This window comes from Triticum aestivum, chromosome 2B (assembly GCF_018294505.1).
Source record: "Triticum aestivum cultivar Chinese Spring chromosome 2B, IWGSC CS RefSeq v2.1, whole genome shotgun sequence".
In the NCBI taxonomy this organism is placed as follows: Eukaryota; Viridiplantae; Streptophyta; class Magnoliopsida; order Poales; family Poaceae; genus Triticum; species Triticum aestivum.
The window spans coordinates 275737347-275761660 of NC_057798.1; positions in this window are offsets into that span (position 1 = coordinate 275737347).

Genomic DNA, 24314 nt, shown 5'->3' on the forward strand with positions numbered 1-24314 from the left:
ACAGGTAATATAATAGCATGGAACAATCAAAAATTATAGATACGTTGGAGACGTATCATGCACCTCTTCTAGGTACACCTCCATGTGCTCGTCCTTAGGTGTGTACTCCTTGTTGGAGAAGTTGACGAGGAGCTGAGAGTCGCCCTTGATGGTGAGGCGCTTTACTCCCAGCGCGGCCGCGACCCTGAGCCCGGTGAACAAGCCTTCAAATTCTGCAATGTTGTTGGAGACCTTCTCGCCCTGCTGGAAGATGAGCTGCACTGCGTAGAAGAGCTTTTCCTTGGTGGGTGAGATGAGGATGGCCCCCGCTCCTGCGCCTTGTCATGCAAATGCCCCATCAAAGTACATGATCCATCCGCCCGGTTCCTCGTCTCTTGGCAGGAGGGAGCGGTCCTCGCCTACTCCATGGTCGGGAGCGTCAGTCCACTCGGCCACGAAGTCCGCGAGGGTCGCGCCCTTGATGACCCTGTGGTGCTGAACTCAAGATTGAACGCCTTAAGCTTGATGTTCTGTTCAGCAACTCGCCCGGCGGCGTTCATGCTCTGGAGCACCTCTCCAGCGGGTACGCCGAAACAAACTTAATGGGGTGGCCTTGAAAGTAGTGGCGCAGCTTCCGGGAGGCGACCAGGAGAGCGAGCAGGAGTTTCTGAGGCATGCGGTAGCGCGCCCAGGCCTCCCTCAGTACCGTGCTGACAAAGTAGACAGGGTGCTCGATGAGGGGGGGAGTGTTGGAAATATTCCCTAGAGGCAATAATAAAATGATTATTATTATATTTCCTTGTTCATGATAATTGTCTTTTATTCATGCTATAATTGTATTATCCGGAAATCGTAATACACATGTGAATACTTCGACCACAACATGTCCCTAGTGAGCCTCTAGTTGACTAGCTCGTTGATCAACAGATAGTCATGGTTTCCTGACTATGGACATTGGATGTCATTGATAACGGGATCACATCATTAGGAGAATGATGTGATGGACAAGACCCAATCCTAAGCATAGCACAAAGATCGTGTAGTTCGTTTGCTAGAGCTTTTCCAATGTCAAGTATCTTTTCCTTAGACCATGAGATCGTGTAACTCCCGGATACCGTAGGAGTGCTTTGGGTGTACCAAACATCACAACATAACTGGGTGGCTATAAAGGTGCACTACAGGTATCTCCGAAAGTGTCTGTTGGGTTGACACGGATCGAGACTGGGATTTGTCACTCCGTATGACGGAGAGGTATCTCTGGGCCCACTCGGTAATGCATCATCATAATGAGCTCAAAGTGACCAAGTGTCTGGTCACGGGATCATGCATTACGGTACGAGTAAAGTGACTTGCCGGTAAAGAGATTGAACGAGGTATTGGGATACCGACGATCGAATCTCGGGCAAGTAACATACCGATTGACAAAGGGAATTGTATACGGGGTTGCTTAAATGCTCGACATCGTGGTTCATCCGATGAGATCATCGAGGAGTATGTGGGAGCCAACATGGGTATCCAGATCCCGCTGTTGGTTATTGACCGGAGAGCCGTTTCGGTCATGTCTACATATCTCTCGAACCCGTAGGGTCTACACACTTAAGGTTCGGTGACGCTAGGGTTGTAAAGATATTAGTTTGCAGCAAACCGAAAGTTGTTTGGAGTCCTGGATGAGATCCCGGACGTCACGAGGAGTTCCGGAATGGTTCGGAGGTAAAGACTTATATATGGGAAGTTGAGTTTCGGCCATCGGGAAAGTTTCGGGGTTCACCGGTATTGTACCGGGACCACCGGAAGGGTCCCGGGGGTCCACCGGGTGGGGCCACCCATCCCGAAGAGCCCCATGGGCTTAATTAGGAGGGGAACCAGCCCCTGGTGGGCTGGTGCACCCCCCTGGCCCCCCCTCTGCGCCTAGGGTTGGGAACCCTAGGGGAGGGGGCGCCTCCACTTGCCTTGGGGGGCAAGTCTCCCCCCTTGGCCGCCGCCCCCCTAGGAGATCCCATCTCCTAGGGCCGGCGCCCCCTGGGGTCCCTATATAAAGAGGGGGATGGGAGGGCAGCCGCACCCTGACATCTGGCGCCTCCCTACCCCCTTGCTACACCTCCTCCTCCCGTAGTCGCTTGGCGAAGCCCTGCCGGAATCCTGCTGCATCCACCACCACGCCGTTGTGCTGCTGGATCTTCATCAACCTCTCCTTCCCCCTTGCTGGATCAAGAAGGAGGAGATGTCACGCTGACCGTACGTGTGTTGAACGTGGAGGTGTCGTCCGTTCGGCGCTAGGATCTCCGGTGATTTGGATCAGGACGAGTACGACTCCCTCAACCCCGTTCTCTTGAACGCTTCCGCACACGATCTACAAGGGTATGTAGATGCACTCCTCTCTCTCTCATTGCTAGATGAACTCATAGATTGATCTTGGTGAACGTAGGAAATTTTTTATTTTATGCAACGTTCCCCAACAGTGGCATCATGAGCTAGGTCTATGCGTAGTTCTCTATTGCACGAGTAGAACACAAATCTGTTGTGGGCGTAGATGTTGTCAACTTTCTTGCCACTACTAGTCTTATTTTGCTTCAGCGGTATTGTGGGATGAAGCGGCCTAGACCGACCTTACACATACGCTTACGTGAGACAGGTTCCACCGACTGACATGCACTAGTTGCATAAGGTGGCTAGCGGGTGTCTGTCTCTCCCACTTTAGTTGGAGCGGATTCGATGAAAAGGGTCCTTATGAAGGGTAAATAGAAGTTGACAAATCACGTTGTGGTTATTCGTAGGTAAGAAAACGTTCTTGCTAGAACCCTATTGCAGCCACGTAAAAGATGCAACAACAATTAGAGGACGTCTAACTTGTTTTTGCAGCAATTGCTTTGTGATGTGATATGGCCAAAAGTTGTGATGAATGATGAATGATATATTGTGATGTATGAGATCATGTTCTTGTAATAGGAATCACGACTTGCATGTCGATGAGTATGACAACCGGCAGGAGCCATAGGAGTTGTCTTAATTATTGTATGACCTGCGTGTCAATGATTTAACGCCATGTAATTACTTTACTTTATTGCTAAACCGTTAGCCATAGTAGTAGAAGTAATAGTTGGCGAGCAACTTCATGGAGACACGATGATGGAGATCATGGTGTCATGCCGGTGACGAAGATGATCATGGAGCCCCGAAGATGGAGATCAAAGGAGCTATATGATATTGGCCATATCATGTCACTACTATATAATTGCATGTGATGTTTATTATGTTTATGCATCTTGTTTACTTAGAACGACGGTAGTAAATAAGATGATCCCTTATAATAATTTCAAGAAAGTGTTCCCCCTAACTGTGCGCCATTGCTAAAGTTCGTCGTTTCGAAGCACCACGTGATGATCGGGTGTGATAGATTCTTACGTTCACATACAACGGGTGTAAGACAGTTTTACACATGCAAAAACACTTAGGTTAACTTGACGAGCCTAGCATGTACAGACATGGCCTCGGAACACAGAGACCGAAAGGTCGAACATGAGTCGTATGGAAGATACGATCAACATGGAGATGTTCACCGATGATGACTAGTCCGTCTCACGTGATGATCGGACATGGCCTAGTCGACTCGGATCATATAACACTTAGATGACTAGAGGGATGTCAAATCTGAGTGGGAGTTCATTAAATAATTTGATTAGATGAACTTAATTATCATGAACTTAGTCTAAAATCTTTGCAAAATATGTCTTGTAGATCAAATGGCCAACGCTCATGTCAACATGAACTTCAACGCGTTCCTAGAGAAAACCAAGCTGAAAGATGATGGCAGCAACTATACGGACTGGGTCCGGAACCTGAGGATCATCCTCATAGCTGCCAAGAAAGCATATGTCCTAGAAGGACCGCTAGGTGAAGCACCCATCCCAGAGAACCAAGACGTTATGAACGCTTGGCAGTCACGTGCTGATGATTACTCCCTCGTTCAGTGCGGCATGCTTTACAGCTTAGAACCGGGGCTCCAAAAGCGTTTTGAGCAACACGGAGCATATGAGATGTTCGAGGAGCTGAAAATGGTTTTCCAAGCTCATGCCCGGGTCGAGAGATATGAAGTCTCCGACAAGTTCTATAGTTGTAAGATGGAGGAAAATAGTTCTGTCAGTGAGCACATACTCAAAATGTCTGGGTTGCACAACCGCCTGTCCCAGCTGGACATTAACCTCCCGGACGAGGCGGTCATTGACAGAATCCTTCAGTCGCTCCCACCGAGCTACAAGAGCTTTGTGATGAACTACAATATGCAGGGGATGGTGAAAACTATTCCTGAAGTATTTTCAATGCTGAAGTCGGCAGAGGTAGAAATCAAGAAAGAACATCAAGTGTTGATGGTCAATAAAACCACCAAGTTCAAGAAGGGCAAGGGTAAGAAGAACTTCAAGAAGGACGGCAAAGATGTTGCCGCGCCCGGTAAGCCAGTTGCCGGGAAGAAGTCAAAGAATGGACCCAAGCCTGAGACTGAGTGCTTTTATTGCAAAGGGAAGGGTCACTGGAAGCGGAACTGCCCCAAATACTTAGCGGACAAGAAGGCCGGCAACACTAAAGGTATATTGATATACATGTAATTGATGTGTACCTTACCAGTACTCGTAGTAACTCCTGGGTATTTGATACCGGTGCCGTTGCTCATATTTGTAACTCACAGCAGGAGCTGCGGAATAAGCGGAGACTGGCGAAGGACGAGGTGACGATGCGCGTCGGGAATGGTTCCAAGGTCGATGTGATCGCCGTCGGCACGCTACCTCTACATTTACCTACGGGATTAGTTTTAAACCTCAATAATTGTTATTTAGTGCCAAGTTTGAGCATGAACATTGTATCTGGATCTCGTTTAATACGAGATGGCTACTCATTTAAATCCGAGAATAATGGTTGTTCTATTTATATGAGAGATATGTTTTATGGTCATGCCCCGATGGTCAATGGTTTATTCTTAATGAATCTCGAACGTAATGTTACACATATTCATAGTGTGAATACCAAAAGATGTAAAGTTGATAACGATAGTCCCACATACTTGTGGCACTGCCGCCTTGGTCACATTGGTGTCAAGCGCATGAAGAAGCTCCATGCTGATGGACTTTTAGAGTCTCTCGATTATGAATCATTTGACACATGCGAACCATGCCTCATGGGCAAAATGACCAAGACTCCGTTCTCCGGAACAATGGAGCGAGCAACCAACTTATTGGAAATCATACATACTGATGTGTGTGGTCCAATGAGCGTTGAGGCTCGCGGAGGATATCGTTATGTTCTCACTCTCACTGATGACTTAAGTAGATATGGGTATGTCTACTTGATGAAACACAAGTCTGAGACCTTTGAAAAGTTCAAGGAATTTCAGAATGAAGTAGAGAATCAACGTGACCGAAAGATAAAATTCTTACGATCAGATCGTGGAGGAGAATATTTAAGTCACGAATTTGGTACACACTTAAGAAAATGTGGAATCGTTTCACAACTCACGCCGCCTGGAACACCTCAGCGTAACGGTGTGTCCGAACGTCGTAATCGCACTCTATTGGATATGGTGCGATCTATGATGTCTCTTACCGATTTACCGCTATCATTTTGGGGATACGCTCTAGAGACAGCTACATTCACTTTAAATAGGGCTCCGTCTAAATCCGTTGAGACGACACCGTATGAATTATGGTTTGGGAAGAAACCTAAGCTGTCGTTTCTAAAAGTTTGGGGATGCGATGCTTATGTCAAGAAACTTCAACCTGAAAAGCTCGAACCCAAGTCGGAAAAATGCGTCTTCATAGGATACCCTAAGGAAACCATTGGGTATACCTTCTACCTTAGATCCGAAGGCAAGATCTTTGTTGCCAAGAACGGATCCTTTCTGGAAAAAGAGTTTCTCTCGAAAGGAGTAAGTGGGAGGAAAGTAGAACTCGATGAAGTACTACCTCTTGAACCGGAAAGTAGTGCAGCTCAGGAAAATGTTCCTGTGGTGCCTACACCGACTGGAGAGGAAATTAATGATGATGATCAAGGTACTTCGGATCAAGTTGCTACTGAACTTCGTAGGTCCACAAGGACACGTTCCACACCAGAGTGGTATGGCAACCCTGTCCTGGAAATCATGTTGTTAGACAACGGTGAACCTTCGAACTATGAAGAAGCGATGGCGGGCCCAGATTCCAACAAATGGCTTGAAGCCATGCAATCCGAGATAGAACCCATGTATGGAATTTGACAGACTTGCCCGATGATCGGCGAGCGATAGAAAACAAATGGATCTTTAAGAAGAAGACGGACGCGGATGGTAATATTACCATCTATAAAGCTCGACTTGTCGCTAAGGGTTATCGGCAAGTTCAAGGGGTTGACTACGATGAGACTTTCTCTCCCGTAGCAAAGCTGAAGTCCGTCCGAATCATGTTAGCAATTGCCGCATACTATGATTATGAGATATGGCAGATGGACGTCAAAACGGCATTCCTTAACGGCTATCTTAAGGAAGAACTGTATATGATGCAGCCGGAAGGTTTTGTCGATCCTAAGAATGCTAACAAGGTATGCAAGCTCCAGCGATCCATTTATGGGCTGGTGCAAGCATCTCAGAGTTGGAACATTCGCTTTGATGAGATGATCAAAGCGTTTGGGTTTATGCAGACTTATGGAGAAGCCTGCGTTTACAAGAAAGTGAGTGGGAGCTCTGTAGCATTTCTCATATTATATGTAGATGACATACTTTTGATGGGAAATGATATAGAACTTTTGGACAGCATTAAGGCCTACTTGAATAAGTGTTTTTCAATGAAGGACCTTGGAGAAGCTGCTTACATATTAGGCATCAAGATCTATAGGGATAGATCGAGACGCCTCATAGGTCTTTCACAAAGCACATACCTTGATAAGATATTGAAGAAGTTCAAAATGGATCAGTCCAAGAAAGGGTTCTTGCCTGTATTGCAAGGTGTGAGATTGAGCTCGGCTCAATGCCCGACCACGGCAGAAGATAAAGAAGAGATGAGTGTCATCCCCTATGCCTCAGCCATAGGATCTATTATGTATGCCATGCTGTGTACCAGACCTGATGTAAACCTTGCCGTAAGTTTGGTAGGAAGGTACCAAAGTAATCCCGGCAAGGAACACTGGACAACGGTCAAGAATATCCTTAAGTACCTGAAAAGGACAAAGGACATGTTTCTCGTTTATGGAGGTGACGAAGAGCTCGTCGTAAAGGGTTACATCGACGCTAGCTTCGACACAGATCTGGATGACTCTAAGTCACAAACCGGATACGTGTATATGTTGAATCGTGGAGCAGTAAGCTGGTGCAGTTGCAAGCAGAGCGTCGTGGCGGGATCTACATGTGAAGCGGAGTACATGGCAGCCTCGGAGGCAGCGCATGAAGCAATATGGATGAAGGAGTTCATCACCGACCTAGGAGTCATACCCAATGCGTCGGGGCCAATCACTCTCTTCTGTGACAACACTGGAGCTATTGCCCTTGCCAAGGAGCCCAGGTTTCACAAGAAGACCAGGCACATCAAGCGTCGTTTCAACTCCATCCGTGAAAATGTTCAAGATGGAGACATAGATATTTGCAAAGTACATACGGATCTGAATGTCGCAGATCCGTTGACTAAACCTCTTCCGCGAGCAAAACATGATCAACACCAGAACTCTATGGGTGTTCGATTCATCACAATGTAACTAGATTATTGACTCTAGTGCAAGTGGGAGACTGTTGGAAATATGCCCTAGAGGCAATAATAAAAGGATTATTATTATATTTCCTTGTTCGTGATAATTGTCTTTTATTCATGCTATAATTGTATTATCCGGAAATCGTAATACACGTGTGAATACTTAGACCACAACATGTCCCTAGTGAGCCTCTAGTTGACTGGCTCGTTGATCAACAGATAGTCATGGTTTCCTGACTATGGACATTGGATGTCATTGATAACGGGATCACATCATTAGGAGAATGATGTGATGGACAAGACCCAATCCTAAGCATAGCACAAAGATCGTGTAGTTCGTTTGCTAGAGCTTTTCCAATGTCAAGTATATTTTCCTTAGACCATGAGATCGTGTAACTCCCGGATACTGTAGGAGTGCTTTGGGTGTACCAAACGTCACAACGTAACTGGGTGGCTATAAAGGTGCACTACAGGTATCTCCGAAAGTGTCTGTTGGGTTGACACGGATCGAGACATGGATTTGTTACTCCATATGACGGAGAGGTATCTCTGGGCCCACTCGGTAATGCATCATCATAATGAGCTCAAAGTGACCAAGTGTCTGGTCACGGGATCATGCATTACGGTACGAGTAAAGTGACTTGCCAGTAACGAGATTGAACGAGGTATTGGGATACCAACGATCGAATCTCGCGCAAGTAACGTACAGATTGACAAAGGGAATTGTATACGGGGTTGCTTAAATCCTCGACATCGTGGTTCATCCGATGAGATCATCGAGGAGTATGTGGGAGCCAACATGGGTATCCAGATCCCGCTGTTGGTTATTGACCGGAGAGCCGTTTCGGTCATGTCTACATATCTCCCGAACCCGTAGGGTCTACACACTTAAGGTTCGGTGACGCTAGGGTTGTAAAGATATTAGTATGCAGCAAACCGAAAGTTGTTCGGAGTCTCGGATGAGATCCCGGACGTCACGAGGAGTTCCGGAATGGTCCGGAGGTAAAGAATTATATATGGGAAGTCGAGTTTCGGCCATTGGGAAAGTTTTGGGGTTCACCGGTATTTTACCGGGACCACCTGAAGGGTCCCAGGGGTCCACCGGGTGGGGCCACCCATCCCGGAGGCCCCCATGGGCTGAAGTAGGAGGGGAACCAGCCCCTGGTGGACTGGTGCGCCCCCCCTAGGGCCCCCTCTGCGCCTAGGGTTGGGAACCCTAGGGGAGGGGGCGCCTCCACTTGCCTTGGGGGGCAAGTCTCCCCCCATGGCCGCCGCCCCCCCTAGGAGATCCCATCTCCTAGGGCCGGCGCCCCCCCTGGGGTCCCTATATAAAGAGGGGGGGCGGGAGGGTAGCCGCACCCTGACATCTGGCGCCTCCCTACCCCCTTGCTACACCTCTTCCTCCCGTAGTCGCTTGGCGAAGCCCTGCCGGAATCCTGCTGCATCCACCACCACGCCGTCATGCTGCTGGATCTTCATCAACCTCTCCTTCCCCCTTGCTGGATCAAGAAGGAGGATACGTCATGCTGACCGTATGTGTGTTGAACGCGGAGGTGTCGTCCGTTCGGCGCTAGGATCTCCGGTGATTTGGATCACGACGAGTACGACTCCCTCAACCCCGTTCTCTTGAACGCTTCCGCACGCGATCTACAAGTGTATGTAGATGCACTCCTCTCTCCCTTGCTAGATGAACTCATAGATTGATCTTGGTGAACGTAGGAAAATTTTTATTTTATGCAATGTTCCCCAACAGGGAGGCATCAGTAAAGTCTTGTTCTTCGTGAGGGCGCAGGCCCTCCATCCCTTCTTGAGGTCCGCCCTCGGGAGCCTCGGTGGCCGCGGGGTCGATTGTGGCCTCAGGAGGAATGTCGACCATCAGGTCGGTCGAGGCCCCAGGCGCATTGTTCTGAGGGTGCTGTGCCTTGGTCGATGGTTGTGCATCCTGCTGAGGTTTCTTGATCGGGCATTCCTTCCTTAGTGCCACCAGGGAGGTGCTGGATGAGTGAGGGGCGGCTGCCAAATAGAGCACCAAGGGCTCGAGAGGGCGTGGTGCCACCATCACTGGCGGGCTGGTCAAATATCTCTTGATGTCTTGGAAGGCTACGTCTGCCTCTGGGGTCCACTCGAATGGATCCTTCCTCTTCATCAGCTTGAAAAATGGGAGGGCGTGATCCCCCAACTCGGAAATGAAACGCCCAAGTGAGGTTACGCAGCCCGCCAGCTTCTGCATCTCCTTCAGGGTCTGTGGGGGGCTCAGGTCCTCTATCACCTTGACCTTCTCTGGGCTGGCCTCGATCCCTCTGTGTGACACCAAGAAGCCCAGTAGCTTGCCAGAGGGAACCCCGAACACACACTTCTCGGGACTAAGCCGAAGATCCACCTTGTGCAGGCTGGCGAACGTCTCCTCCATATCTCCTATCAGGGTCCCGGCCTCCCAAGACTTCACCACTATATCATCAGCATAGGCCTCTATGTTCCTCCCGAGCTGTGATCCTAGGGCGATATGCATCAGTCGCTGGAAGGTTGCCCCGGCGTTATGCACCCCGAAGGGCATGCAGGTGTAGCGGTACACCCGCCAGGGGGTGAGGAATGTCGTTTTCTCCACATCCTCCACGACCATCTTGATCTGGTGGTAGCCTGAGAAGGCATCCAGGAAGCACAACAGGTCCCATTTGGCGGTGGATTCGACGATCTGGTCGATGCGAGGGAGCGGGAAGGGATCTTGCGGGCAGGCCTTGTTGAGGTTGGTGAAGTCGACACACATGCGCTCCTTCCCTCCTTTCTTGGGGACGATGACAGGGTTCGCCTGCCACTCCGGGTATCATACCTCTCCGATGACCCCTGCGGCTTGTTGCTTACGGGTTTCCTGGACGATGAAGGCTTGCTTCTCGATGGACTGACGGCGAGCCTTCTGCTTCACTAGCCGCACGTTTGGACATACCCTCAGGTGGTTGATGACCCACAAGTATAGGGGATCTATCGTAGTCCTTTCGATAAGTAAGAGTGTCGAACCCAACGAGGAGCAGAAGGAAATGACAAGCGGTTTTCAGTAAGGTATTCTCTGCAAGCACTAAAATTGTAGGTAACAGATAGTTTCGTGATAAGATATTTGTAATGAGTAACAAGCAATGAAAGTAAATAAAGTGCAGCAAGGTGGCCCAATCCTTTTTGTAGCAAAGGACAAGCCTAGACAAATTCTTAGAGTTAGAAAAGCGCTCCCGAGGACACATGGGAATTATCGTCAAGCTAGTTTTCATCATGCTCATATGATTCGCGTTCGTTACTTTGATAATTTGATACGTGGGTGGACCGGTGCTTGGGTGTTGTCCTTTCTTGGACAAGCATCCCACTTATGATTAACCCCTATTGCAAGCATCCGCAACTACAAAAGAAGTATTAAGGTAAACCTAGCCATAGCATGAAACTAGTGGATCCAAATCAGCCCCTTATGAAGCAACGCATAAACTAGGGTTTAAGCTTCTGTCACTCTAGCAACCCATCATCTACTTATTACTCCCTCCGTTCCGAATTACTTGTCTTGGATTTGTCTAGATACAGATGTATCTAGACCCATTTTAGTACTAGATACATCTGTATCTAGACAAATCTACTTATTACTTCCCAATGCCTTCCTCTAGGCCCAAATAATCGTGAAGTGTCATGTAGTCGACGTTCACATAACACCACTAGAGGAGAGACAACATACATCTCATCAAAATATCGAACGAATACCAAATTCACATGACTACTAATAGCAAGACTTCATCCATGTTCTCAGGAACAAACGTAACTACTCACAAAGCATATTCATGTTCATGATCAGAGGAGTATCAATATGCATTAAGGATCTGAACAAATGATCTTTCACTGGATAAACCAACTAGCATCAACTACAAGGAGTAATCAACACTACTAGCAACCCACAGGTACCAATCTGAGGTTTGGGTACAAAGATTGGATACAAGAGATGAACTAGGGTTTAAGAGGAGATGGTGTTGGTGAAGATGTTGATGGAGATTGAACCCCTCCCGATGAGAGGATCGTTGGTGATGATGATGGCGATGATTTCCCCCTCCCGGAGGGAAGTTTCCCCAACAGAACAGCTCCGCCGGAGCCCTAGATTGGTTCCGCCTCGTGGCGGCGGAGTTTCGTCCCGTAAGCTTGCTTGTGATTCTTTCCAGGGTAGAATACTTCATATAGCATAATATGGGCACTAGAGGGCCACCAGGGGGCCCACGAGGCAGGGGGCGCGCCCACCCCCAGTGGGCGCGCCCCCACCCTCGTGGCTAGGGTGTGGGCCCCCTCTGGTACTTCTTTAGCTCAATAATTCTTATTAATTCCAAAAATGACTTTCGTGGAGTTTCAGGACTTTTGGAGCTGTGCAGAATAGGTTTCCAATATTTGCTCCTTTTCCAGCCCAGAATCTCAGCTGCCGGCATTCTCCCTCTTCATGATAAACCTTGTAAAATAAGAGAGAATAGCCATAAGTATTGTGACATAATGTGTAATAATAGCCCATAATGCAATAAATATCGATATAAAAGCATGATGCAAAATGGACGTATCAACTCCCCCAAGCTTAGACCTCGCTTGTCGTCAAGCGGAAGCCAATATTGAAAATATGTCCACATGTTTAGAGATAGAGGTGTTGATAAAAATAAAATACGGACATGAGGGCATCATGATCATTCTTATAACAGCAACATATATAGATTTTGTCATATGATTTCTTATGCTCAAGTAACAATCTATTCACAATGTCAAGTATGGTTCAGAAACTTCATTGAGAACTAACAAACTATAATCTCAGTCATTGAAGCAATTGCAATTTATCATAACATAGGAAAGAGTAAAAAATAGAGCTTTTCAGTAAGTCCACATACTCAACTATCATATAGTCTTATATAATTCCTGACACTCACACAATACTTATGGTTCTAGAGTTTTAATCGGACACAGAGAAAGATAGGGGCTTATAGTTTTGCCTCCCAACGTTTTAGCTCAAGGGTAATGTCAACAATAATAGTTCATGCTAACTTACATCCAATTGGATATATATATATATATATATATATATATATATATATATATATATATATATATATATATATATATATATATATATATATACGGTCTATTCTGCTAATATTAGCAGAATAACTATTCTGCACACCACTTCGGCACTGCACGCTCAACAGAAGCACACTGCATCATTTTGATGACGAGCACGGCAATAGAGACTAGTGAACTCGTCGGAAAAAACTGCACGCGTTATTTTTTCAATACTGTTTTCGCTCTAATTTTTTAACCGTTTATCGGAATGAGGCGTGTAATATACCGTTGAAAAGCTATGGATTAGGCGCAACTTCGACATGTTGAACACTTTTCGAGATTCCACATGGTTTAAGAGCAGTTTTGAAAATAGTGCGACGGATGACGAGTGCCAGCGAGCGTTTTTCACGTTTTTTTAAAACCGCTTGTCGGAATGAAGCAAATGATACGCCGTTGGATAGATATCGTCGAGGCGCATCTTTTTCATATATAAATCTTTCTCTAATTCGTTACAGTTGAAGAGCAATTTCAAATTTACTAAATCGCGGAACTCTGTTTTTCAAATTTTTTGAAATTTTCGGTACTATTTTCGCTCCAGTTTTCTAACCGTTTGTCGAAACAAGACGTATGATACGCCGTTGGAAAGCTATGGACAAGGCGCAACTGTCATATGTTGAAATGTTTTTGAGATTCCTTACAGTTTTTAGTTAATTTTGAAAATCGCGCGGCTGACGTTGAGAGGCAGCGGCTGTTTTTTCACGAAATTTTTTCGAACGGCTGGTCAGAATGATTCAAATCATACGCCATTGGAAAGATATCGACGAGACGCAACTTTTTCATGTAGAACACTCTTTCTAATTCCTTACGGTTTAAGAGCAGTTTCAATTTTACCGAAAAGCGGACACTGTTTTTCGCGACACCCAAATGGACGTGGGTACTTCATCCGACTGAAAACCGCACTGCATCGGACGAAAAACCGCACTGCATCAGACGGGTAAGAGAACTGCATGATTTCTTTTTTGTGGGACGTAAATTTTTGAAGACGAGGAAGAAAACCACACTGCTTTTAGACTGAAAACCGCACTGCATCAGACGGGCTAGCAGACTGCACAATTTTTCTTTTTCAAGTTGTTATTGTGTATTTTCATTTTTCACTTCGGATGAACCAAACTGCATGTGATGAGCACCGACACTACATCAGATGGAAAACCATACTACAGTATCAACATAAGGAACTGCACGCGGTTTTTTTTCTTTTTTGCTACGAGCCAAATTGAATCCCATGACATTTTTGTCTTTTTTCTTACTTCTTTTTGGACTTATGTGGACCACATGGTCAAAGTTAGTGAACCACATGAACTACATCTAAAATAAAACAAACTTCTTTTGCGATGTTTTGTTATTGTTTTACAAAGGGAAGCACAGTAGCGCACTGCATGCATACACACATCGCACTGCACGCATACACGCACCACACTGCAATCATTTTTCAAAAGAAGTGAAACCACTGCATCTGACAATACATTTTTGTCATCTCAAAAAATAAACAGATGACCGAGGGGGTGGACTGCACGCATACACACACCACATTTTGCAAGCATACACAAAATGAACTGCACGCGCACGACGCTTGTGGCTTGATGTCTCGTCGGCGCGTGGGTTTGCTCCTGGTGGCTGGAGGACGTCTACCTCCTCTGGAGGTCTTGCAGCAGCGCCGCCATAGCCTGTGTGGGCCACCAGCTGAACAACAATCAAGTACCACCGGTGATGCGGTTAACATTTTTTTCAAGTGAACTCTGTGCTGCAGGTAAGTAGGTGGAGCACTGCTTCAATCCATACAGTAAACTGCAAGAAAGGATGAGGGATAGGAGGAGGAGGGGCAGCACGGTGGAAATGCCATGCTGCAGTGCAAGGTGGGCTGCTCCAGCCGCCATCTGCTCGGAGTCACGACACCAGTGATGGTGACCTCCTGCGATGGTCATGGATGAACCACACAGGGCGCGCAGCACACTGCTTGCGGGATCTGGTTGAGTTGCACATGGAAAATCCAAAAAAAGGGGGGAAACTACTCTAAGCCGCACCACACAGCGAGGTGCACTACACCATGCGTCCCCGACGAACTATACTGGTGCGGCACCCACGGCACCCACGCACTACAGCCGGAGGTAGTGAGAAGAGAGGGGAGCGGGACGACGCGGATAGCGGAGCTCCGCCGCGGGATTGTCCCAGGACGGCGAGCTGCAAGCGCGTCGCCGATGGACTGCAACGGCTCCCAACGAAGGAACTACGGCGGCACCGCAGTGCGGCGGAACCATGGTGAGCTCGCCATGGTTCAGATCTGACAACGAGGAACCTCGTCGGAGGTTGCGGCGCTCGCATCCGGCGGGGAGGGGTCGTGGCCGTGTCGGATCCGGCGTAGGGAGGGTGGGGCGGCACGGAAGGGGACGCGGCCGCGTCGGATCTGGCGAAGGAGGGGTGGGACGGCGCGGGAGGGGCAGAGGTCGCGTCGGATCTGGCGTTCCCTCTCCCTCCACCGGCAGCAGTCGTCGGGATCCCAGGGCGTGGTGGTGGCCGGGGCGGGGCGGCGCGGGTGGTGGCCGGGGCGGGGCAGCGCGGGTGGTGGCCAGGGCGGGGCGGCGCGTGGTGGTGGCCGGGGCGGGGCGGCACGGGTTCTCGCCGGGAAGGTGGATAAGGGATGGGCATCAATGGGGAAGAGGTCGCGGGGCAGGGGGTAACAAGAGGTGGGGAAGGTGGTTTTTTTTCTTTATGTAGTTCGGTTGTTTTTGCGTCTGCGGGCCGGTGGCTACAGTAGTTTCTTCGGTGTGCAGAATAAGAAAGTGGTGTGCAGAATAAGACTCTTAAGGGTGTTATCATAATAGACCCACCCTATATATATATATATATATATATATATATATATATATCAGGATCTTTCCAATACGAGGTGCTTGCCAAAGGATAAAATGTAAAAGGGAAAGGTGAGGATCACCTTGACTCTTGCATAATGTAAAAGATAGGCCCTTCGCAGAGGGAAGCAGAGGTTGCCATGTGCTTTTATGGTTGGATGCACGAAATCTTAATGCAAAAGAACGTCATTTTGTATTGCCACTTGTGATATGAACCTTTATTATGCAGTTCGTTGCTTTTATTACTTCCATATCACACGATCGTATAAAGCTTATTTTCTCCACACTAATAACTCATACATATTTAGAGAGCAATTTTTATTGCTTGCAACATGACAACTTACTTGAAGGATCTTACTCAATCCATAGGTAGGTATGGTGGACTCTCATGGCAAAACTGGGTTTAAGCATATTTGGAAGCACAAGTAGTATCTCTACTTGGTGCAAGGAATTTGGCTAGCATGAGGGGGAAAGGCAAGCTCAACATGTTGGACGATCCACGACAATATACTTTAACTGAGATGTGAGAAAACATAACCCATTACGTTGTCTTCCTTGTCCAACATCAACTCTTTAGCATGTCATACTTTAATGAGTGCTCACAATCATAAAAGATTTCCAAGATAGTATATTTATATGTGAGAACCTCTCTTTCTTTATTACTTCCTATTAATTGCAACGATGACCAAAACTATGTTTGTCAACTCTCAACAACTTTTAAGCCTCACACTCTTTATATGTTGATACGTCTCCAATGTATCTACTTTTCCAAACACTTTTGCCCTTGTTTTGGACTCTAACTTGCATGATTTGAATGAAACTAACCCGGACTGACATTGTTTTCAGCAGAACTGCCATGATGTTGTTTTATGTGTAGAAAAGAAAAGTTCTCGGAATGTCCTGAAAATCCACGGAGGCACTTTTTGGAATTAATAAGAATTATTGGGCGAAAGAAATACACCAGGGGGCCCACACCCTGTCCACGAGACAGGGGGCACACCCCCTCCCCCTGGGCACGCCCCCTATCTCGTGGGCCCCCTGGACCTCCACCGACCTCAACTCCAACTCCATATATTCACGTTCGGGGAGAAAAAATCAGAGAGAAAGTTTCATCGCGTTTTACGACACGGAGCCGCCGCCAAGCCCTAATCCCTCTCAAGAGGGCTGATCTGGAGTCCATTCAGGGCTCCAGAGAGGGGGATTCGTCGCCGTCGTCATCATCAACCATCCTCCATCACCAATTTCATGATGCTCACCGCCGTGCGTGAGTAATTCCATCGTAGGCTTGCTGGACGGTGATGGGTTGGATGAGATTTACCATGTAATAAAGTTAGTTTTGTTAGGGTTTGATCCCTAGTATCCACTATGTTCTGAGATTGATGTTGCTATGACTTTGCTATGCTTAATGCTTGTCACTAGGGTCCGAGTGCCATGATTTCAGATCTGAACCTATTATGTTTTCATGAATATATGTGTGTTCTTGATCCTATCTTGCAAGTCTATAGTCACCTATTATGTGTTATGATCCGACAATCCCGAAGTGACAATAATCGGGATACTTCTCGGTGATGACCGTAGTTTGAGGAGTTCATGTATTCACTATGTGCTAATGCGTTGTTCCGGTTCTCTATTAAAAGGAGGCCTTAATATCCCTTAGTTTCCGCTAGGACCCCGCTGCCACGGGAGGGTAGGACAAAAGATGTCATGCAAGTTCTTTTCCATAAGCATGTATGACTATTTACGGAATACATGCCTACATTACATTGATGAACTGGAGCTAGTTCTGTGTCACCCTATGTTATAGCTATTACATGAGGAATCGCATCCGGCATAATTATCCATCACTTATCCATTGCCTGTGAGCTTTTCACATATTGTTCTTCGCTCATTTACTTTTCCGTTGCTACTGTTACAACTACTACAAAAACCCAAAAAAAAACTATTATCTTTACTTTTGCCACCATTACCTTTATTATCATATTACTTTGCTACTAAATACTTTGCTGCAGATACTAAGTTATCCAGGTGTGGTTGAATTGACAACTCAACTGCTAATACTCAAGAATATTCTTTGGCTCCCCTTGTGTCGAATCAATAAATTTGAGTTGAATACTTTACCCTCGAAAGCTGTTGCGATCCTCTGCACTTGTGGGTTATCAAGACTAATTTCTGGCGCCGTTGCCGGGGAGAATAGCTCTATTCTCTGAGTCACTTGAGATTTATATCTGTTGATCACTATGAAGAACTTGAAAGACAACAGAACTACAATTTTGCCCTCAACTACGAGGGAAGGTAAGGAACTGCCATCTAGCTCTGCACTAGATTCTCCTTCCGTTATTAGTAAGCTTGCGACACCTAAACCTGCTACTGCTATGAATTCTGATATGTCGCATGTTATTAATGATGCCACTTCTGCTATGCATGATGAAACTACTTCTGTGTGTGATACTACTTTGCCATTTGGTGAATTTCTTGATGAACTTAGTGTTGGGGATTTTCATATCCCCGTTGAGGTAACTTAGTGTTATTCGAAATTTCTCCGGTTCCGTGTTATTCGGAATGAGTTTGTTAACAAGACTTGATCAACCTTGTTAGTGGATTCATTTGATGACCATGAGATGGATGAAACTAGAAGGCACAACCTTCTGTACCCTCTTTTCACTTTCTGTTATTTAGAATAAATAAAGGAAAGATAGTATTATCCGTTTGTTTTCTGAATTATCCGTGCATTAAAAAAATATCCCAAAAATAAAAGTGCTCCAAATGCCCTGCAAATTAAGTATGATTTTTTATGGAATATTTGAGGATTTTAGGCACTGAAAACACTGCAGGAGGGGCAAGCACCAGGCCACGAGAGTGGAGGGCGCGCCCACCCCACCTGGGTGTGCCCCCTGTCTCGTGGGCCCCTGGTGGCCCCCTCCACTTATGCCAGCACCCACACACTTCATCTTCTACCCCAAAAAATCCCCATCCAGCTCAAGCACGAGTTCTAGCTCATTTTGCTGCGATTTTCGATCTCCTTGCTCAAAGCTCCATTTACAAAACTGCTTTGGGAGATTGTTGCTTGGTATGTGACTCCTCCATTTGTCCAATTAGTTTTTGTTCTAGTGCTTTATTCATTGCAAATTTTTGCTACATAGGTGACCATGTTCTTGAGCTTGCATGTTAAATTTATGAGGTCCCAAGCAATTCTAATGCATGATATAGGCTCTAGGCACTTGTAGGAGTAGTTGCTATCAATCTTGTTTAGTTTTATTCACTTTTATTTGGAAGTTACTAAAATTTCAGAAATTTTCAAAAAAAGAATTATGCTTAGAAGAATGTACCAAGGTGGTTCCTCGGTGAAGAAAGGGCCTAGGATTGCTATACGTGAGCAAGATGTTGAATTACCGAGGGACACGGATGTACGAGCTTGTGAGTGGCCATCCGATGATTTTATGGTCGAAGCAGGCTTCAAGGAGGAATTTGACACGTATGTGCGTAATGCCGAACTGGAGGACTTCTTACAAGATAAGTGTCCGCAGTACTATCAATTGACTGATTCTTTTGTGCGGAGGTTCAAATATAACTGTGCGCGTAATTCTCCTAGTGTCATATTTGATATTTATGATACATCTTATACCATGGATTTAGAGGATTTCACAACTGCTTGAGAACTCCCACAGTGGGGTAGTATTAATGATCCTCACAAATCTGAATTTAGAGATTTTCTTGCTAGTATTACTGTGGGAGAATCTAGGGACATAGCACAAGCTACTATAGGGAGCATTCATTTTCCTGCTATACATTATTTTGCTCTCTTTATTGGTAGATGCATTAACGGTAAAGACGAAGCATGTCACATGTGTGTTCCTGATCTGTGTGTCCTCAAGAGTGCTGTGTTAGGTTATAAAGGTTATAACTTGGGGGCAATAGTTGCACGTAGGTTGCATAATAATAGTAGAAAGGGAAATTTATTTGGAGGAATTTATGCAACCCGTGTGGCTAATTATCTTGGTATAGCCCCACGAGAGAGATATGATAATACCTCCTGTTTATTTGGATTCTGAAGCTATGGTCAATCATAAATTTCTTGGGACAATATCGACTAATCTATGACAGACGCAACGTCGTCCATGTTACTCTTCCTGCTCCCTACCTTTTTGATTATCAGGCAAAAGGAAGATATGTTGTCACCAGGGAGGAAGCAGCTGAACACGAGAGGAGAGCAGAGGCAACTCGCCAACACGCCGCAGCTCAGGAGATGGTTGCCGCTGCATCTCAGTACGACCCCAGTTTCACTTACGGATATCAGCCAGGCGGTCCTTGGTACTAGACCAACTTAGGTCAAAAGCCTAAGCTTGGGGGAGTAGGTATTTCTCACCGACTTTACATTCATGTTCACACACTAGTCATCGGTGCTCATACTCTTTCATTGTATTATCCATGCTAGTTTAAATTTCATTTTCTAGCTTTCTTCTTGTGTGTTTGATAAATCTTAAGAAAAAACCAAAAAAATTAGTTAGTTTAATTTCCATGCTTGTGGTAGAAATTAAAGTGAAAATCCAAAAAGATTTCTTGTTCTTCTTCTTACTTGTTGGGAGCTTTCCCGTGTAAATAGTTATATTTTCTTTTCTTTCCTTTGGGGGTCGAGAAGACCATATTGAAAACGTTTAGTGGCTCTCATATGCATGATTGTTTATTTAATTTAGAGCCCATATTACCTTGTCTTCTCTCTTGAGTTGAATGCTTGCAGATTCCGGCTTAGTCCAATGCACGTGCACTATTATTATTATACACATCATTCGGTCGTGCGAGTGAAAGGCAATAATGACGATATATGATGGACTTATTGGGATGAGAAAAGCTGGTATGAACTCGACCTCTCTTGTTTTTGTAAATATGATGAGTTCATCGTTTCTGAGTCAGCTTATTATGAAGTAAACATATTTGCAATGACATCTAGAGATTATAGTTGCTTGTGCCATGCTTGATTAGCTATGAGTTATAATGGTTTACCTTGCGTGCTAACATGCTATTAGAATGATTATGATGTGGTATGATGGGATGGTATCCTCCTTTGAATGTATTGAGTGACTCGACTTGGCACATGTTCACGCATGTAGTTGAAACAAATCAACATAGCCTTCATGATATTTATGTTCATGGTAGATTATATCCTACTCATGCTTGTACTCGGTGTGAATTAATTTTAATGCATGTTTATGACTGTTGTCGCTCTCTCAGCTAGTCGCTCCCCAGTCTTTTGCTAGCCTTCACCTGTACTAAGCAGGAATGCTGCTTGTGCATCCAAACTCCATAAACCCCAAAGTTGTTCCATATGAGTCCACTATACCTTCCTATATGAGGTATTTACCTGCCGTTCCAAGTAAATTTGTATGTGCCAAACTCCAAACCTTCAAATGAAATTCTGTTTTGTATGCTCGAGCAGCTCATGTTACAACTAGGGTTGCCTATATCTTCCATGCTAGGTGGGTTATTCTCAAGAGGAGTGGACTCCGCTCCTCATTCATGAGAAAGGGCCGGTAACCGGGATGCCCAGTCCCATGATCCAAAAAGATCAAAGCAAATTGAAATAATTAAACAAAACTCCCCCAGGGCTGTTGTTAGTTGGAGGCACTCGTTGTTTCGAGCAATCCATGGATTGATGCTTGTTGGTGGTTGGGGGAGTATAAACCTTTACTATTCTGTTTGGGAACTGCCTATAATGCATGTAGTATGGAAGATAGAGCCATCTCATAGTTGTTGCGTTGACAGTGAAAGTATGTCGCTCAAAATGTTATTCAATCTCTATTTTAAAATCAAGCTCTGGCACCTCTACAAATCCCTGCTTCCCTCTGCGAAGGGCCTATCTATTTACTTTTATGTTGAGTCATCACCCTTCTTATGAAAAAGCACCCGCTGGAGAGCACACTGTCATTTGCATTCATTACTATTGGTTTATATTGGGTATGACTTGACTGGATCTCTTTTACCATGAATTACAATGTTTAGTCAGTCCTTGATCTTTAAAGGTGCTCTGCATTTATGTTTTGCGGTCTCACAAAGGGCTAGCGAGATACCATTTTGTTATATCATGTTATGATTGTTTTGAGAAAGTGTTGCCACCAGAGTTTTATTATTATGGCTCGCTAGCTGATTATGCTATTGATATGAGTAATTGTGAGACCTAAGTGTTATTGTGAGTATGGTTAGTTCATAATATTTGCTGAAACTTGAATGCTGGCTTTTCATGTTTACAACAACAAGAGCAAACAGAGTTTGTAAAAGTTTTTCTTTATCACTTTCAGTTTATCAACTGAATTTCTTGAGGACAAGTTAAGGTTTAAGCTTGGGGGAGTTGATACATCTCCAACGTATCTACTTTTCCAAACACTTTTACCCTTGTTTTGGACTCTAACTTGCATGATTTGAATGAAACTAACCCGGACTGACGCTGTTTTCAGCAGAACTGCCATGATGTTGTTTTATGTGTAGAAAAGAAAAGTTCTCGGAATGTCCTGAAAATCCACGGAGGCACTTTTTGGAATTAATAAGAATTATTGGGTGAAAGAAATACACCAGGGGGGCCCACACCCTGTCCACGAGACAGGGGGCGCGCCCCCTCCCCCTGGGCGTGCCCCCTATCTCGTGGGCCCCCTGGACCTCCACCGACCTCAACTCCAACTCCATATATTCATGTTTGGGGAGAAAAAAAATCAGAGAGAAAGTTTCATCGCATTTTACAACACGGAGCCGCCAAGCCCTAATCTCTCTCGGGAGGGCTGATCTGGAGTCCGTTCGAGGCTCTGGAGAGGGGGATTCGTCGTTGTCGTCATCATCAACCATCCTCCATCACCAATTTCATGATGCTCACCGCCGTGCGTGAGTAATTCCATCGTAGGCTTGCTGGATGGTGATGGGTTGGATGAGATTTACCATGTAATCAAGTTAGTTCTGTTAGGGTTTGATCCCTAGTATCCTCTATGTTCTGAGATTGATGTTGTTATGACTTTGCTATGCTTAATGCTTGTCACTAGGGCCTGAGTGCCATGATTTCAGATCTGAACCTATTATGTTTTCATGAATATATGTGTGTTCTTGATCCTATCTTGCAAGTCTATAGTCACCTATTATGTGTTATGATCCGACAACCCTGAAGTGACAATAATCGGGATACTTCTCGATGATGACCGTAGTTTGAGGAGTTCATGTATTCACTATGTGCTAATGCTTTGTTCCGGTTCTCTATTAAAATGAGGCCTTAATATCCCTTAGTTTCCGCTAGGACCCCGCTGCCACGGGAGGGTAGGACAAAAGATGTCATGCAAGTTTTTTTCCATAAGCACATATGACTATTTACGGAATACATGCCTACATTACATTGATGAACTGGAGCTAGTTCTGTGTCACCCTATGTTATAGCTATTACATGAGGAATCGCATCCGGCATAATTATCCATCACTGATCCATTGCCTACGAGCTTTTCACATATTGTTCTTCGCTCATTTACTTTTCCGTTGCTACTATTACAACTACTAAAAAACCCCAAAAAACTATTATCTTTACTTTTGCCACCATTACCTTTATTATCATATTACTTTGCTACTAAATACTTTGCTGCAGATACTAAGTTATCCAGGTGTGCTTGAATTGACAACTCAACTGCTAATACTCAAGAATATTCTTTGGCTCCCCTTGTGTCGAATCAATAAATTTGGGTTGAATACTTTACCCTCGAAAGTTGTTGCAATCCCCTACACTTGTGGGTTATCATATGTGAAGTCATTACCATCCATAAGATCAATATGAACTCTTTTATTTCTTTTTATTCTTTCTATTTTCTCAAGATCATAGCAAGATAGCAAAGCCCTTGACTCAACACTTATCTTTATTATATATAGCTCACGGACTCGGTTACATAGAGGGATCACAAAGCAAAACTCAAAACTAATTCATACCAAAACTTTATTCTACTAGATCAAGATATTACCAAAAGGATCGAACTAAGTAAAACGGTAAAGATAGGAGTGTGATGGTGATACGATACCGAGGCACCTCCCCCAAGCTTGGCAGTTGCCAAGGGGAGTACCCATACCCATATGATTATGTCCTCAGAGGTGATGAAGGTGGTGATGATGATGGTGGATAATCACACATCGAGCGTAGAAGCTCCTCCAACTTGCGGATAATGCCCTTGAGTGTGACGATATGATCCTTCAACAAAATATTTTCCTGTGTGAGATACTTGTTTTTTATGCGAGCTAACTCAATCATTTTGAAAGCTTCAATCTCAGTTGGGGTAAAGAGGTTAGGTAGAGGTTGAGGGATGTTTCTTCTTCCACCGCCGGAGCTTGATCCTCCATGGCCTTCTTGATCCCTCCATCCTTGTTTATCTCCTCCGGTTCTTCTCTTTTCATCTCTGTCTTCAATAGCCAGACATCCTCATCTTCATTGTTGGAGGAGGGTGACATCATGATGCTCTAGATCTGTCAGAAAAACAGCTCGAAACAAAGACAGAGGATTTTTGCGTGGTACGATGGTCAAAACCTTCAGGAGATTATATAATGAATTTTTACCGACCAAAAGACAGTCTAGTGGTCATTAAGTATCTAGGGACTCCAAACCTTGGAAAAATAAATTCTTTAAGCATCTTAATAGAGGTGTTATGATCAACACTACTTGTTGGAATAGCTT